Genomic DNA, 15,255 nt, shown 5'->3' with positions numbered 1-15,255 from the left:
TGGTAAGTGGCCAGCCCATGATTTGAGGCGAGAGCTGTCAGAAAACTGAGGAGTATCCTTTAACAAGTAGTTATACCATTTCCTCCAAAGGGATAAGTTTTCCTCTTTCCTAAAATAGGTTTGTTGTTTGCCATACAAGAGGAAACAAGATGAGCCCTCATTTTTTGCTCTTTGCTGAAGTTGGAAAGTGAGATGCCCAAGGGCCTGGCAGTGATTATGCTGAAAGGATTTTGTGACCAACAGCCATAGGTGAGCTCAGCACATTCATCTGGGATGACGGGGAATAAAAATAAGGAAGGAGAACAGTTTATTTCAGCTCCAATCAGAATAAGAGCAAATGGATCAATGTTTACCAAATGCAACTCGTCTAGAACAACACTTATTTCCTAAGTCCCATAGGTATTACAGACTGAAACAGGAAATGAAAAGCTATTAAAATAAATGATCCAATAGTGTTCTTTAAACAACTATCAGCACTTTGACTAAAAGGAAACCCGTACACCCCTCTTCTTTTATATTCCCAAATTCAGACTCACGTATCTATCTTGGTAGGTCAGCAGTAAATTTGGGTAATGACTGCTAAGTCCTAGACACTACTACTTGAAAGGGAGTAGAAGTTAAACAGAAAAAAAAAAAGAAAAAGAAAGGATTTTCAATACATGTGAATGTTAAACTTGCAGGTAATCTGATGCTGGAGGAAAGTTGAAAATGTGGCTATAAAAAATACATATGGGTCACATGTTACATGTTATTTTAATGTACTGGATATAAATGATTAAATAAGATTTCCTGAATTCCTATTTCCCATTTCCCCATGAACTTTAAAGAAGATTTTGCTGCTTCTCTTAATCTTTTTTCTTCCCTCATGCTCCAAGAAAGTGTCTGGGGAAAGGGCAAGGGGAGGAAAACAATAGCGGTAAAGTAAAAAATAAATTATGGTGTCCTTTTCCAATATTATTTCTCATTAGTACCTAGAGTCATGATTGTTATGTAGTTTTACAGAGCTGGGGGCTTTTAAAAGGGGTTTTAAGGAGGGCAGAGTAGGAGTTACTGTAGTAGGTGTTTAAAAAGTGTATGAATAAATTTCATTGTTTATATATATATATATATACACCACATTCTCTTACTCACTCACATGTCGGTGGATGTCTAGATTGTTTCCCTACCTTGGTTATTATGAATAGGGCTGCAATGAACATGGGAATGCTAATATCTCTCCAAGATCCTTATTTCAATTTTTTTGCATAAATACCCAGAAGTCGAATTTATGAATCATATGGTAATTCTATTTTTAATTTTTGAGGAACCTCCATACTGTTTTCCATAGCAGCTATACCATTTTGCATTCCTACCAACAGTGTACAAGTGTTCTAGTTTCTCCACATCCTTGCCAGCTCTTGTTGTCTTTGATTTTTTTGATATCAGCCATCCTGACAGGTATGAGGTGATATCTCATTGTGGTTTAAATTTGCATTTTCCGGAAATGAGGAGTTACTAATCAGTAGGCATAAAGTTTCACTTATACACGATGGATAAGTTCTAGATATCTGCTCTACAACATTGCACATCTAGTCAACAATACTGTATAGTACATTAAAAAAATTTGGTTAAGAGGGTAGATCTCATGTTAAATGTTCTTATCACAACAAAAAAAAAGTATTTGAAGAGATCCACGTCATTTTGTAATTACTTTCGTATGTCTGAATGATGTGTCTTTAGTGGTTGCATTGAAGTGTTCCTGGCCTAAACCATGTGCATCACATCTTTTGTAAGCAGTGCATCCAGTCTGCGGGAAGAGGTCAGCTATATTGTTCCTCTGCACTCTTTCCTCCTGTGTGGACTTTTGCTGGCAGTACAAAGGATTGATTTAAATGCATTGTCAGTGCAGTGGAAAAGTCCTTATTATGCTAAAACTAAAATTTTGGTAAATTAAATGTGTGTAAAGAAGAACTAACAGTTTTGAAAGACTCTGGCTTCAGTGTTTGAAGTCGTACACTTATTTTCTGCAATTAAGTTCCCGATTTAAACTCCCCTTCCATTTTTTCCAATTTTTATCTCCCCAAGGATGCTCAAAGCAGACTTTTCCTTCAAATATCATGTCTGATTTCTTCCCAGGGAGGCTCATTCATGGGGACCAGGATTTACTCAAGAGGTGACTAGTATATTTGCAGAATATTTGACATTCAAGCTTTTGTTTTTTGCTGAGCTGTTAGCAACCTTGGAAGAAGTTCAGTAGAAGAGGTTGTGATGGAGGCAGAAGGCAGGGACTGCTGCGGCACATCAACAATAATGATTGGGAACAAAAAGTCCGCTTTCACAAAAAGTGCAAGGAACAAAAAGGCCTTGCAATGAATCCACCAACACATCACATTTATTAATATATATCAATACACACATATACTTTCATGCCAGACTGAGTATAATTCTCCTCTTGAATCTTGTGATCCTATATACTTTTTAAGAATGTGGTAGGCTTGAGGGTTAACATGTTGACTGCTAAGAGTGAGCCGTTACCCAAATGTGATCGCAATGTAGTGTAGAAACAGATACAACAGAGTCAGGAGTTCAGTGTGAAAGAATTTTCAACCTAAAATGGAACTGGAGGACGTGAAATGGAGAGGCTTACGCTTGCTCCCTCAGAAGAACAGAACTTAAGAACCAAAAGACTGATTTCCAGTAAATGTTTGTTTTACAGCAAACTGAGACTTATCTCCTGACCACTGACCACTCGCTAAGAATCTCTGCCCATCCTCATGCCAGTGAACTTAGTGCTTGGAATTTGGCTAGCCATCCCCCCCGGCCTTTACACTCCTTGTCCATAAATACAGCTCACCCCAAACCCTCGACGAACTCGCCCGTGGTTTGCTATAGCATGAGTTTCACAAATTGCAATCCCTTGGTACTCTTCAACAAACTCAGTTTCTGGTAATTTGAGCTAGCCTCAGCTTACCTCTTTATTTAGGTTGACAAAACCCACTGAGACTTGAGATTGGCTTCTCAGATCCACCTCGAGGGCTTTTTAAACAGATTGCTGGTCACACCTCTGAAGTTTCTGATTTAGTAGGTTGGCGTGGGATTTGAGGATCTCTAACAAGCTGCCAGGTGATGCCAATGCTGTTGGTCCAGAGTTCACACTTCAATAACAACTGCCTTAGACTATCCTGAGAGAAAGAATAAGAAATAGAAAGGAGTGGGAATGGGGACAGAGAGAATGCCCTGATTTATCTAGCTGAATATAAATAATGAACATGTTTTGGTTACTTACTATGTGATAGGCATTATATTTCTTCACAACAACCCTCAGAACTATGTTGCACTAATATTGCCCATTTTATAAAAACCCCAGACTTACAGAACTTAAACTTATGCCCATGGTCTTTTAGATAGTAATTGTTGGAGCTAACGTCTAAGTCTAAAGCCACCTAATATTAAAGATTGTGCTTTTATTATTCTCTTTTTCTATGATTCAGACTGTCTAGGTGGTGTTTGATCACCTAAATGATGCTGGCTATCAAAGTACTGAGTTTTGAACATATTCTCATTTAGTAAGGTTTTGTTGAATTAATTCTATTTCAATATAATTCTACTTCAATATAATGAGACTCTTTCTAGTTATGGTGGAGGCCGCAAAGATGAATAAAGTCCAATATGTTTTCGTAGATTTTGCAGTCTGATTAAGTATCTCTAAAGGAAGGCAGATTATAAATGCCATAGGACAAGAATAAACAAAGGATTACAGGTGTCTAGAAGAGGAAGAGATTCCTTCCAGAAAGCGGAAGAGAAGCTGTGAACTAGGCTATAAAGAGTGAGGGGGCCACTGGAGCAAAGTGGGGAGGAAACACTACAATTGGAATCCTGAGCTAAAACTCACCACTGAGAAGATTGGTTTGATCCATAATCTTTTTAATTTAAAAATATCTTTAGGACACTCCAATTCTTCTAAAGGCTAATTAATAGATGCATTGACTGTTACGGTAAGGATTAATTGAGGTGGTGCTGGAGAAATGACGAGGAATTGGAAATATTAAGTGAATTTTCTGCTAGGTCATTTTCCTAGGAGACAGCTAAATCTGATGGCAGTGGCAGTACCAAATTCTAAATGATATTTCTAAGTAAATATCATGTAAGTCCTCAATCTTGTTGTTTTTTAATCTGAAAATGTAGTAGCTAACAACCTTAGAAAGTGCACACAGATGAAAATGATCTGTGTAGATTATGATTTAAAATGTGTTTTGGCCCCGGTTTAGGTCCAGTGGAGTGAGCTAGCCACTCTAAGCAGAGAAGGAATTGGAATTTCTCTTGAAGAAGGATATTCTAACATCTTGTGCCTTCTATAAAAGAGCTGGCACTTGTTAAAAAGCTAACACTTGCCAGAAATAAATGGAGCTGTTTTCGTGATGTTTTTTTCACACTAACATGTCACAGTGCAGTCAGTGTGTAAGCTGCCTCATAAATTTGATTGGGTTTTGAATCTCACTTTATAGTAATCGCTTGCTTGGGGCATGTCCAATAGATTGGTTTGAAACTGCCAATAAAGCCTAGTTGGCCATCTATCAAGACGTTACTGTGAGGTGCCCAGACTATTTTTTTTTTTCATCCAATCTTCTCCACAGTGTACCTCCTTTTGCTTCACCAACGTTTCAGTGATTCTGGGCTGCCAAGTGGGGACTATGTAAAAGTAGGTGGATTTCACTAGCCAGAGTCTGACCACCAACCCCAGTGTGTGCTCTCCAGGCCAGAAATGAAGTCATTAAGGGTATGAACTCTGCAGTTAGACTGTTTGGATTAGGATTTGCAACTCCACCTCCTCCTAGAGGAGAGTCAGCACGTTATTCCATTGAGGAAATTAAGAGCATGGATGGACTTTGCAGTCAGACAGTCAGACTTTTGTCTAAATCTGAGCCCTACTACTTAATGGCAGGGCTTCCTGGGATGAGTCTTTTAACTTCCCGGGGGCAAGGGCTGGGAGAGCCAGGGGGGCTTTGCAGAACAGATAGATGCCGGAGACCTGGAATATGGAGGGGACTCCAAGAAGACATTGATACTCCAGGGCTCCATTTGATGACATAAGATTAGAAAGATCCACAGGATTGATGTGCACATTCAGGTAGCATAGAATTGAAAGAGAAAGTGGACCATTTCCAGATGATAATTACATCAAATTCTCGACAGTATTTCCCCTTCTGACATGTGTTCATTGGATCTCTCCTAGGCTCCAATGCTTCCATCCCTGTGTGTGCTTTCCACTTAGCCTACAGCATCCACTGTGAGGTTGAGGATGACACCCCATCATAGAAAAGAAGAAAGCAAGAGAAGCATTTCTGTGTCTGTGTGTGTTTTAATATAGCAATCTGAGCTCTAAAACTCAGATATATCTGTCTTTCTTGCAGTCAGAATTCATAGTTAAATGTTGCTACGTCTTAGATTTTGACTTTTCTGACAACCAGTGGGTTTGAGTTTAATATTTGTAGGGAGAAGATTACCAGGCATGATAAACAGCTCTGGTTACTTCAGTATGCATTAATAAAACCTATTACTTGTGGATAATGCATCAGATATCAAAGCCATGTATTCAAAGCCTTTGGAGTATAAAGGGATTCCTATGGTGGTTGTGTCAGATTCTTAATGTTTTTAACTTTCATTTCTGAACCAAGTGTTTGTCTAACTGGTCTGGTTTGATTGTGATTGCCCCACGTGTGTGCCAGCAAATGATCGCATTACTCCTCTCCCCACCTCTTGAAATGTGGAGTTAGAATATTCAGAAGAGAACGTATTTTATGTCCACTAACATGTCAGGTCATGAGCACTGGGCTCAAAGACGTAGCCCATCTTTAGTTTTCTGACTGACTTAGCTGGAGTTTGCTTACAATAGACAGTAAGAGTTGGAGAGGGTGGGAGTTGGGAGAAAGGCATGAAATGAAATATCATCATAGATCTGCTAATTCCATGGCTCTCTCTTTGTTTTTTTGAAACAGAGCTGGGATATAAAAAACGGTCGAAAATAAGTAAGTTTGGGGCCGGCCCGATGGCATAGTGGTTAAGTTTACACATTTTGCTTCCAAGGCCTGGGGTTCACAGGTTCGAATCCCAGGCTTAGACCTATGCACCGCTCGCCAAGCCATGCTGTGAAGGCATCCCATATACAAAACAGATGTTAGCTTAGAGTGAATCTTCCTCAGCAAAAAGAGGAAGATTGACAAGGGATGTTAGCTCAGGGCTGGTCTTCCTCACCAAAGCAAACAAAAAGAAATAAGTTAAATGGAATTTTTATTTGAATAATTACAGTACATACTGTCTATTTCTACTTTTTCACAATCTCTCTAAATTTCATCACATAGTATTTATTTTCTCATATTATAATTCAAGATGTCATATTTTAAAATTTCAGTTTACATTGTAAAACCTGTTGGGTCTGTCAGAGACTTGTTAACTAAAGAAGAATAAGATTGTTTATTCATTCTAACCTGATTCAACTGCTGGAACTGAAAAAATAAGAAAAAACACAAACATTTTTGACAAGCAGCCCTGTTAGCAATGAGATGAAGCATCAGTGGATTTATTGGAAAATCCTCTGTAGAAAATTTTCCTATGTATGTAGAAGGATTAGCCTTCTAAGCTTACAAGAGAAAATTTATCAATATTGTCCAAATTAATTCTAGAGAATGGTAATATGTGTTACAAAAAACTATGTTTTGTGATTTGGGAAACATTATGTTAAACATTTTTGACATTAGGATTTGCCAGAGCCTTTAACATACTACTGTTCTTTAAGAATCTCCAATGTATTTGACAACAGAAATGCTTTTCTGTATTTGACAACAGAAATGTTTTTCTTTGGGGCCTTGTTTTAGGATTAATCTTCAGTGGAGGACATTTGAGAAAGCTGATTTAGATAGCTTACTTTCATACTGATTGTTTCAATCTGATAGGTATATGCGGCACATTCCTAACCTTTAAAGGGTGATATTATGAAAGCTTATCATATGACTTTATAATTTGCATCTTGGTGTCTCTGTCAGAGAGAGTCTCACATAGATCAAGGAATTAAGCCAAAATAAATAGCCTTGGAAGATACTCTTAGTTGTTGCCAACCCAGTAGTTCTTCTACTTAATAGTACTTCTTCCTGATAACAATATTTTTTTTTCCTACAAGTGGGGGTGGGAGTGCAGTATTAATTACAATAACTCTGTTGCCCCTTTTACAGCTTCCTTTGCAGCTGGGGGTGTCCAAGCGACACAAAATGAGAACACATTGGATACATTTTCTGTCCAATGACACAAAATGGGAACATTCTTAGTAAAGGTGAGCATCCTGATAGAAGACAGAGTTCTCAGGTGCCAGACCTTTCCATTTCTGCTTGCACTGAAGACGTTTAGACTTCTTGTGAAGGCGAGGTGAGAAGAACGAGGATGAAGATAGCAGAGCAGGATAGGGGGAAAAAATGGTTTCTCGATGGCATTACTGAGCTCCTGTCCTAACTGTGGAGATGCTCGACTCCAGACTGTTGCACATCTTGTATGTCTTTACAGCAGACATCGCTATTTCTTAGGCAGTTTAAAACACTCAGTATGTGTATTTAAGTTATCGGTGTTCCCTGTTATAAGCAACTTTACCTCATTTTCTTTATCTAGCCTCTTTTCTTCATATTGTAAGTGTCCAAAGACACCAAGGATCTTTCTTTGAGTTTCTGAACAATGACTAGGAAAGTTGATAACTTTTTCTAACTTATGCAGCATTCAAATAGTTTCCAAAGACTCCTAAGAAATTTACCCATGTTCCTCAAAGGCACCAGGGTGGGACCTGTAATTTTTTTAATGAAAAAAATATACATAAAGAACAAATGGACAGCATGTACTCTACAAATGCAGCTAATACGTTAGGGTCATCATCTGCTTTAGAAAACAATTATTATTGATTAAAGCTTTAGGTTTCCTGGGACAGATTCAAACAGGATTATATAACTAAGTTTTTCAGAGCTTTTGAAGTGAATCAGTACTTTGTGTTGATTCTGGTCTCCCTCCCTCCTCCCTCCCTCCCTCCTTCCTTCCTTCCTTCCTTCCTTCCTTCCTTCCTTCCTTCCTTTCTTCCTTCCTTACATCTCTGTTTCTTTCACTCTCGCTCTCTTTCTCTCCTTCCTTTTTTATTCTAGTTGCTGTTGAGCTTTGTAGCCAAACAGCTATGTAGCTTGGCTGGCAAGGATTCTAGGAGCTGGTTACAGGTTCCTTGGGGCTAAGAATTTCTACGTAAAATCAAAGGTATCACAGAGTGCTAGGGATGCAGTATTGAGACACATTGTGTGGTATGGCATGTTATTTAACATGCTTTCAATTTATGAACGCTTTAGACACAATAGTTGATGTTCTCAACTCTGCCTTCACGTTGTCATCATGCACTCAAGTTCCCAAATCTCAACGTGTCCCAGTGTAGCCCTCCCCACTGTGTACTTGGTCTAAGATTGTGGACCACGGCTGTGGTCAAGGAGTTTGAGAATGTGGAAGAATGAACTGAAGTCCAAAGGTTCATTCCAAGTACCTACCTACTTATCTCCTTCGTTACCTGTTCAAACCAACTCACCTTTTGCCTAACCTACTTGCTTGCCTTCCAGACCCACTTAGCTGCTTACCTTTCTAACTTTTCAAAATATAATTAATGTATATAAGTTAATTTTTTAAAAAAGTTTTCAAAAGTGTTAAGGCTTTGCTTCATATATTTTTTAACTTTTTTATGTTGAGATAATTAGGCTTACAGAAGAGTTGCAAATAGTACTAAGATTTCCAAGATACTCTTTATTCAACTTCTAATTTTAACTTAATAATTGTACAATTATCAAAACTAAGAGGTTACCCTTGGTACAATACTATTAACTAAACTACAGAGTTTACTCAGATTTCACTAGTTTACACTAGTGTTCTTCTGTACCAAGAAAAATCCAGAATCCCATATTGCGTATAGTTGTCATGCCTCCGTTGTCTCTCCTAATCTGTAACACTTTCTTAGTCTTTTCTTGTTTTTCATGAACTCCAAAGTTTTGAAGAGTACTGGTTAGTTATTTTGTAGAATATCTCTTAATTTGAGTTTTTCTGATATTTTCTAATGATTAGATTGAGAATATCCATTATGTAAAGGTGATGAGTCCTTCTCAGGGCATCAGATGAAAGAGTATTATTTCCTTCTTTGTAATAATAACTATTTTCCTATAATTAATAAGTATTTAAGGGAAGGAAATACTTTAAAACTATGTAAATATTCTTTTTCTCCTTTTTGTTGTTCAAAGATCTTGAAGCCAGGTGTTTCAAGAACCAAACTAGATAGGGTATTCCAATGATGGTTTGCTACTTTCCTCATTTCTTCTATATTTATTGAGATTATTTGATAAGGAAGAATTATCCCTTCTTCTCCATTTGTTTATTTATTCAGTTGTATACTTATATTAGCATGAACTAATGAATCTGTATTTTATTCTTTGGATTAGGATTCACACTTTTATTATTTATGTTGCTCAAATTATTCTAGCTGTGGCCATTGGAGCTCTTTCAGATTAGCTCCTGTGCCCTTTCAACATACTCTCGTTCTATTTGGAGGGATAGGAGAGGGGCTTGTTTACTTTCTAGGACCACAAGATAATCACGGATCATCTTGCGTTTTGCTGGTCTCAGTCCTGAAAAGAACCACCTCTCCAAGAATGTTGTTTTGTTAGAACATGGTATTTAGAAACTAAAGACCTGATGTTAGGTGTTCTTATAGCTACCATGGTGTCACAGCTCCTAGGCCCACATAATGCACACATATATAATTATTTCTGTCTAATTGTATATATTTTTAAAAAATAGTTTATAACAATATCTCTGATTCCGATCTAACAAGACAGGGTATATTTATTCTAATCTTTACTCTTACTTTTACCTTCTTTCTCTGACAGTGAGAAACTCTCATTGAACGCTAGTGTACATACAGAATTGCTAACACAACGAAACGTACAAACTGGAATATAATTTTTGTGACTTTCATTATCTTAACTCTTACACTATCCAATCAAAACACTTTGCAAAGTTATTTAGGTCAGTTCCTTTCTTTCCATCCCATTCAGAAGGGTGAGATGATTCATTGGCAACACAGAATCGCTTGTCACAATATACTCTCTATCTTAAGTTCCCTGCATATCCTCGTATAGTAAAAAAAAAATCCAAATGGTAAAACTCACTCTTTGTGATATATAGTTCCATTATTTGGAAAAGAAAATGCATAGAGTCATATATTTACCACCACGATTCCATGTATAACAGTACTATCACTCCAAAAATTCCGTTGTGCTGCTCCTTTCTAGTGAATAACTCACTGCATCCGCACTGCCTGGCAACTATTGATCTATTTTCTAGCTGTGTAATTTTGACTATTCCAAATTAAATTATATACTATGTAGCCTATTTGTTCTGGCTTGCTTCACTTAGCAAAATATTTTTAAGATTCATTCATGTTATTGTATATCAATGGTTTGTTTGTTTATCTATCCTTTCTGTCTGTCAGTCTATCTATCTATCTAATCTACCTTGTTTGTTTGCTTTTTTATAGCTAAGTAGTATTCCACTGTGTGAGTGTATCACAGTACTTCACTAGTTGAAGTGTATCTAGGTTACTTTCAGAATGTGACAATTTTGAATAAAGCTGCAATAAACATTCACATACACATGTGTGTGTCTGTGTGTGTATGTGTGAACATACATTTTCTCTTTTCTTGGGTAAATACCTAACAGTAGAATTGCTGGGACCTTGGTAGGTTTATATTTAACTTTTTAACAAACTGCTAAACTATTTCCTTCTTCAGGGTCACTGTATTATTTTACATTCCCACTAGTAGTGAATGAGAATTCTAGCACTTGATATTGTCAGAGTTTTTTTTTTTTTTTTTTTTTTTGCCATTCTAGTAGGTTTATAGTGGTCACTCACTGTGGTTGTCATTTGTGTTTCTCTAATGACTAGTCATGTTCAGCATATCACTATATCCTTATTTACCATACCTCTATCATCTTTGACAAAGTATCTGTTTAGATGTTTTTCTATGTTTTATTGTGCTATTTGTCTTAGTTTTATTTGAAATTTCCTTATATATTTTAGATACAAATTTTTTTAAGAAGTATAATTTGCAAATATATTCTTTTATATTTAAAACGGGGTTCTTGTAGACAGTATATATGTAGTCTTGCTTTTCTATACAATTTGATGATCTTTGCCTTTTAAATGATGTTTTAGACCATTTACATTAATACAATTATTGAAAAAATTGAACTCAAATCTGCTATATTATTCATGTATGTGTTCCATTTGATTTTGTTTGTCTTCTTTTTTTTTGTCTTCTCTTGGATTATTTGAAAATATTTGTGATTCCATTTTATACCCTCTATTGACTTATTATTAAAACTTTAAAAAAAATTTGTAAAGGTTTCCATAGGATTTACAATATATATCTTTATTCAATTAAATACTATCTTAAATAATATTATACAATTTTAATATGTTATTTGAAAACCATGCAACTGTGTAGTCTATCTTATAAAAATACATGGTATTACATACTAAAGCCTAACGAGATAATTCACGATAAATTCTTCCTCTCAAAATCTGCGAGTTAATCACATCTTTTGTCATACAAGGTAATATTCACAGGGATCAGGGATTAGGGTATGGATATATATTTGAGGGTGCACCGTCAACTCATTATGCCTTCTAACTCAGATAAAGTCATTTGCTCAATAGGAGATATAGGAGAATAGTGTCCCAGAGGAGTTGCATGCCTAACTAGCAGAGGTTGAAGTACAGGTCTGCACTGCAAGGGACATTTTTTTAGCACTCTCTATAATCTTAGTACGAGTACCTATTGGGATTACTACAGAAAAACTCAAAGAGGGTGGCGACTTTTCTAATTTCTGTTATCCCAGGGGGCTTTACATTTTCTCTTGTACACACTTGTCGTCTACCAATTTTCCAACCAAGCTCTTATTACCAATATCCACTTGTGTCTTCTCCAGCTAAACCAGTGTTTGCATCTTGTCCTTTGTTGCAGGTACCTTTCTCTCTCCCTCTTTCAATCTCTCTCAGTCTCTCTTTCTCTCTCTCTCTCGATATATATATCTATATTTTTTAAAAATTTTTACCAGTTAGTTGCCTTGCAGTCTCAGCTTTCTGATAATATCAAGAAAAGTTGTGACTCTGCATGGGGCATCATCACTGAGAAATACATTTTGCTAATTTACTTGTTATAAAATGACATCTTGCTGTTTTAATTTGCAAATCTTTGATTATAGTCAAAATGACAGTGTTTCTTGTTTGTTTAAATAGTTGAGAATCCCACTTAAATTTTTGTTTATGGAGAAGAAGCATTGTAAAAACATTTAAAGAAGGGATGAACTGACGAGCAGGGCCATACATTTAACAGGCTAAGAGCTATTTAAACATGGGCTAAACAACTCCTTGGTATGAATGTGTTAAAGACAATTTGAGAGAAATATTTGGAATAAAAGGCCTTCAAGTCTCTTTGGATCCTGACGGTGTAGTTGGGAATAAGAGAATGCATAGAAATTCAGTGCTAAATTCAAAGTAGGAGAATTTTTGAGGAATTTTTCCCCTTTTCGTTGTCGCCACTGTTTCCTCTTCCACTCTACTTTTTCTTTATCTTCCCCCCTTAGGAACAAGATGTTGATATCATTTATTTAAAGGCCACTTTCAGACGAGCACCTTCTAAAACATGCCAAGTTTTAACCTAGAATTTGCCGTCTCTCATCCCCACTGTCTTAAGATTCTTTTCTTTTTCTTTCCAAGGGAGATTTTTCATCAATAAGCTGAAGCTCATTCCATTTTAAAGTGAAGTAGCTACAAGTAGTGTCAAGTACTGGGGACCGTTGTGTGTGAGAGATAACAGACTGTTGTCAGATAAAAGCTGGGTCTAATTGAAAGTAGGATCAAGTTACCAAATTGCTACGCTCATTTCTAATAACTCGATTTAAAAGACTGCATAATATTGCATGAAAATCCTAAAATTTTGGTTGTTTCTGGAAATCTTTGAGGAAACTACAATTAGCAAAAACTTTTTGGTTGCTTTTCTTGTTTTGACTTTTCTTACAGACTGTGATGCAGAGATTTGATGTTGTTGGAGTGTAAGGGCAAATATCCCTCCCCATACTGTGGGAGTCTATCACACTAAGTCAGAGGCCAAAATAATGATGAGGATTCATTCTAAGGAATAAGATTGCTTAATGCTTGTATTTATTTCCCCCATGATATAAATGTCACAATCTGGAGAAGAAAAAAAGGAGTCCTTCTTGGTTACCATTTGAGGAAAAAAATTAATTTTTCTATTAAGAATTTATTTTGGATCGATGGATAGAAACCTCATGGGGCTGTGTTAATCTAGTCAGAGATCAATGAGGTCAAAAAGTCTGTCTTCCCATCTCTGAAATATTTCAAGAAGAATATTAAACATCTGATATCATCAAAAGACCTGTAGGGCCAGCCCTGTAGGGTAGCAGTTAAGTGCGCACGCTCCGCTGCTGGTGGCCCGGGGTTCGGATCCCGGGCGCACACCGACGCACCACTTGTCAGGCCATGCTGTGGTGGCATCCCATATAAAGTGGAGGAAGATGGGCATGGATGTTAGTCCAGGGCCAGTCTTCCTCAGCAAAAAGAGGAGGATTGGTATGGATGTTAGCTCAGGGCTGATCTTCTTTACCAAAAAAAAAAAAAAAAAAAGACCTGTAGCTAGGGAGTTGGCAGAACTCAAGTCTCATCCTAGTTTTATCACCGACTAGTTTTGTTACTGGAAAAATTTCCCCATGTGTATGAGTACCAGGTACCTCAGCTAGAAAATGACAGCAATAGAACTGAACAGTCCCATGGATAGCTATAAAATTCTGTGGGGGTGACCATCTTTCCTATCTTAAAAATTGGCAAGCAAAGCAATCTCATACCTTCCACAACAAGATATTCCCAAACTTATGGAGACAGTATATACCTTGAGCTCTAAGCGTCTTAGCATATCATATTTAAGGAACACGAATCATATACATTTCAACCAGTCTGCATCCAAGCTTCTGCCCCATATTCAGTAATTGCTCTGTCAATCAAGACCTCAGTGGATATGAGAATGGTTGGTACCTGATACTTCTGTGGTTGAGAAAAGTCAAATCAAATAGTGTAGGAATTAATCGTACGGGTTCAGTAGTCAATTCACCTGTGTTAGGATTCTAGATTCCCTCCTACTAGTCATGTTAACTTATGAAGTAGTTTAACCTCTTGAGTCTTAATTTTTCTTACCTAAGAAATTATGGTATCCTAAACCAACCTACTGAGGTAAAAGAGAATATGAAATAAGGCCTTCCATGTAAATCATGGTGCTAGTATATAATGGAGATTCAATAAATTGTAGCTATTATTTTTACCCATCCAAATATTTTTAACTGAGTTATATTTAAAAGCTATGAAGTATTACGTAAAATATGACTGAACATTACAGATGGATTGCGGTATTAAGATATTTTCTTTACTTTATTTCCCTTCTACAATCATGAACATCATTAAATTACGCTAATAAACACTGACACGTATTCCCTACTTCTACCTCTATCACATTAGGTTTTTGTCTTTTTAGGAATACTTTATTTCAAATAATAGTTCTGTTGTGAAAAATTTAGAGAATAAGAGAGTTTTCTCATTGATTGTTTCGTTTTCACTCTGTTGAAGAGAGAGATCTCTAGGTAGCCTATTCAGATCTACCAGGTTGTTAAAATCAGACCTGTCGTGTATTCATTCCTCAAATATTTATTGAGCACTTACTATGTGTCATGTAAACTTTTAGCTATGGTAGTGGCTAGCGAGAATATTAGGGAATCTAACTTTCCTCTGGTCTCAATGAATAAAATTCTGCTATCCACCTGAATTCATCACTATGCATGTTAGAATTAAAATTCTCAGGACCGGAGAGAGCTCCCCGTGGAGTGTGGTTGGAGTGATAGGTTTGGAAAAAGTCAACTATCAGTCTCTCACTCCAGTCTCTCTCACTAGGAGTACTAGTACTCCTACCAGTACTACAAGTGGGGTCTGTAACCTGAAGCAAGGGGCTCAATTTTTTTTTCTAATTCTCGCATATGTAGTTATTTTATAGTCTATGTCCCTCTCTCTCAGAGTTTAAGTATTTGAGATTTTATTTTTCTCATTTCCTCTTCTAAGAGTCTTCCTCTCTCTTAACTTTAGATATCTACTCCACA

The sequence above is a fragment of the Diceros bicornis genome, chromosome 6 (assembly GCF_020826845.1).
Source record: "Diceros bicornis minor isolate mBicDic1 chromosome 6, mDicBic1.mat.cur, whole genome shotgun sequence".
Lineage (NCBI taxonomy): Eukaryota > Metazoa > Chordata > Mammalia > Perissodactyla > Rhinocerotidae > Diceros > Diceros bicornis.
This window is presented reverse-complemented; position numbering follows the sequence as displayed.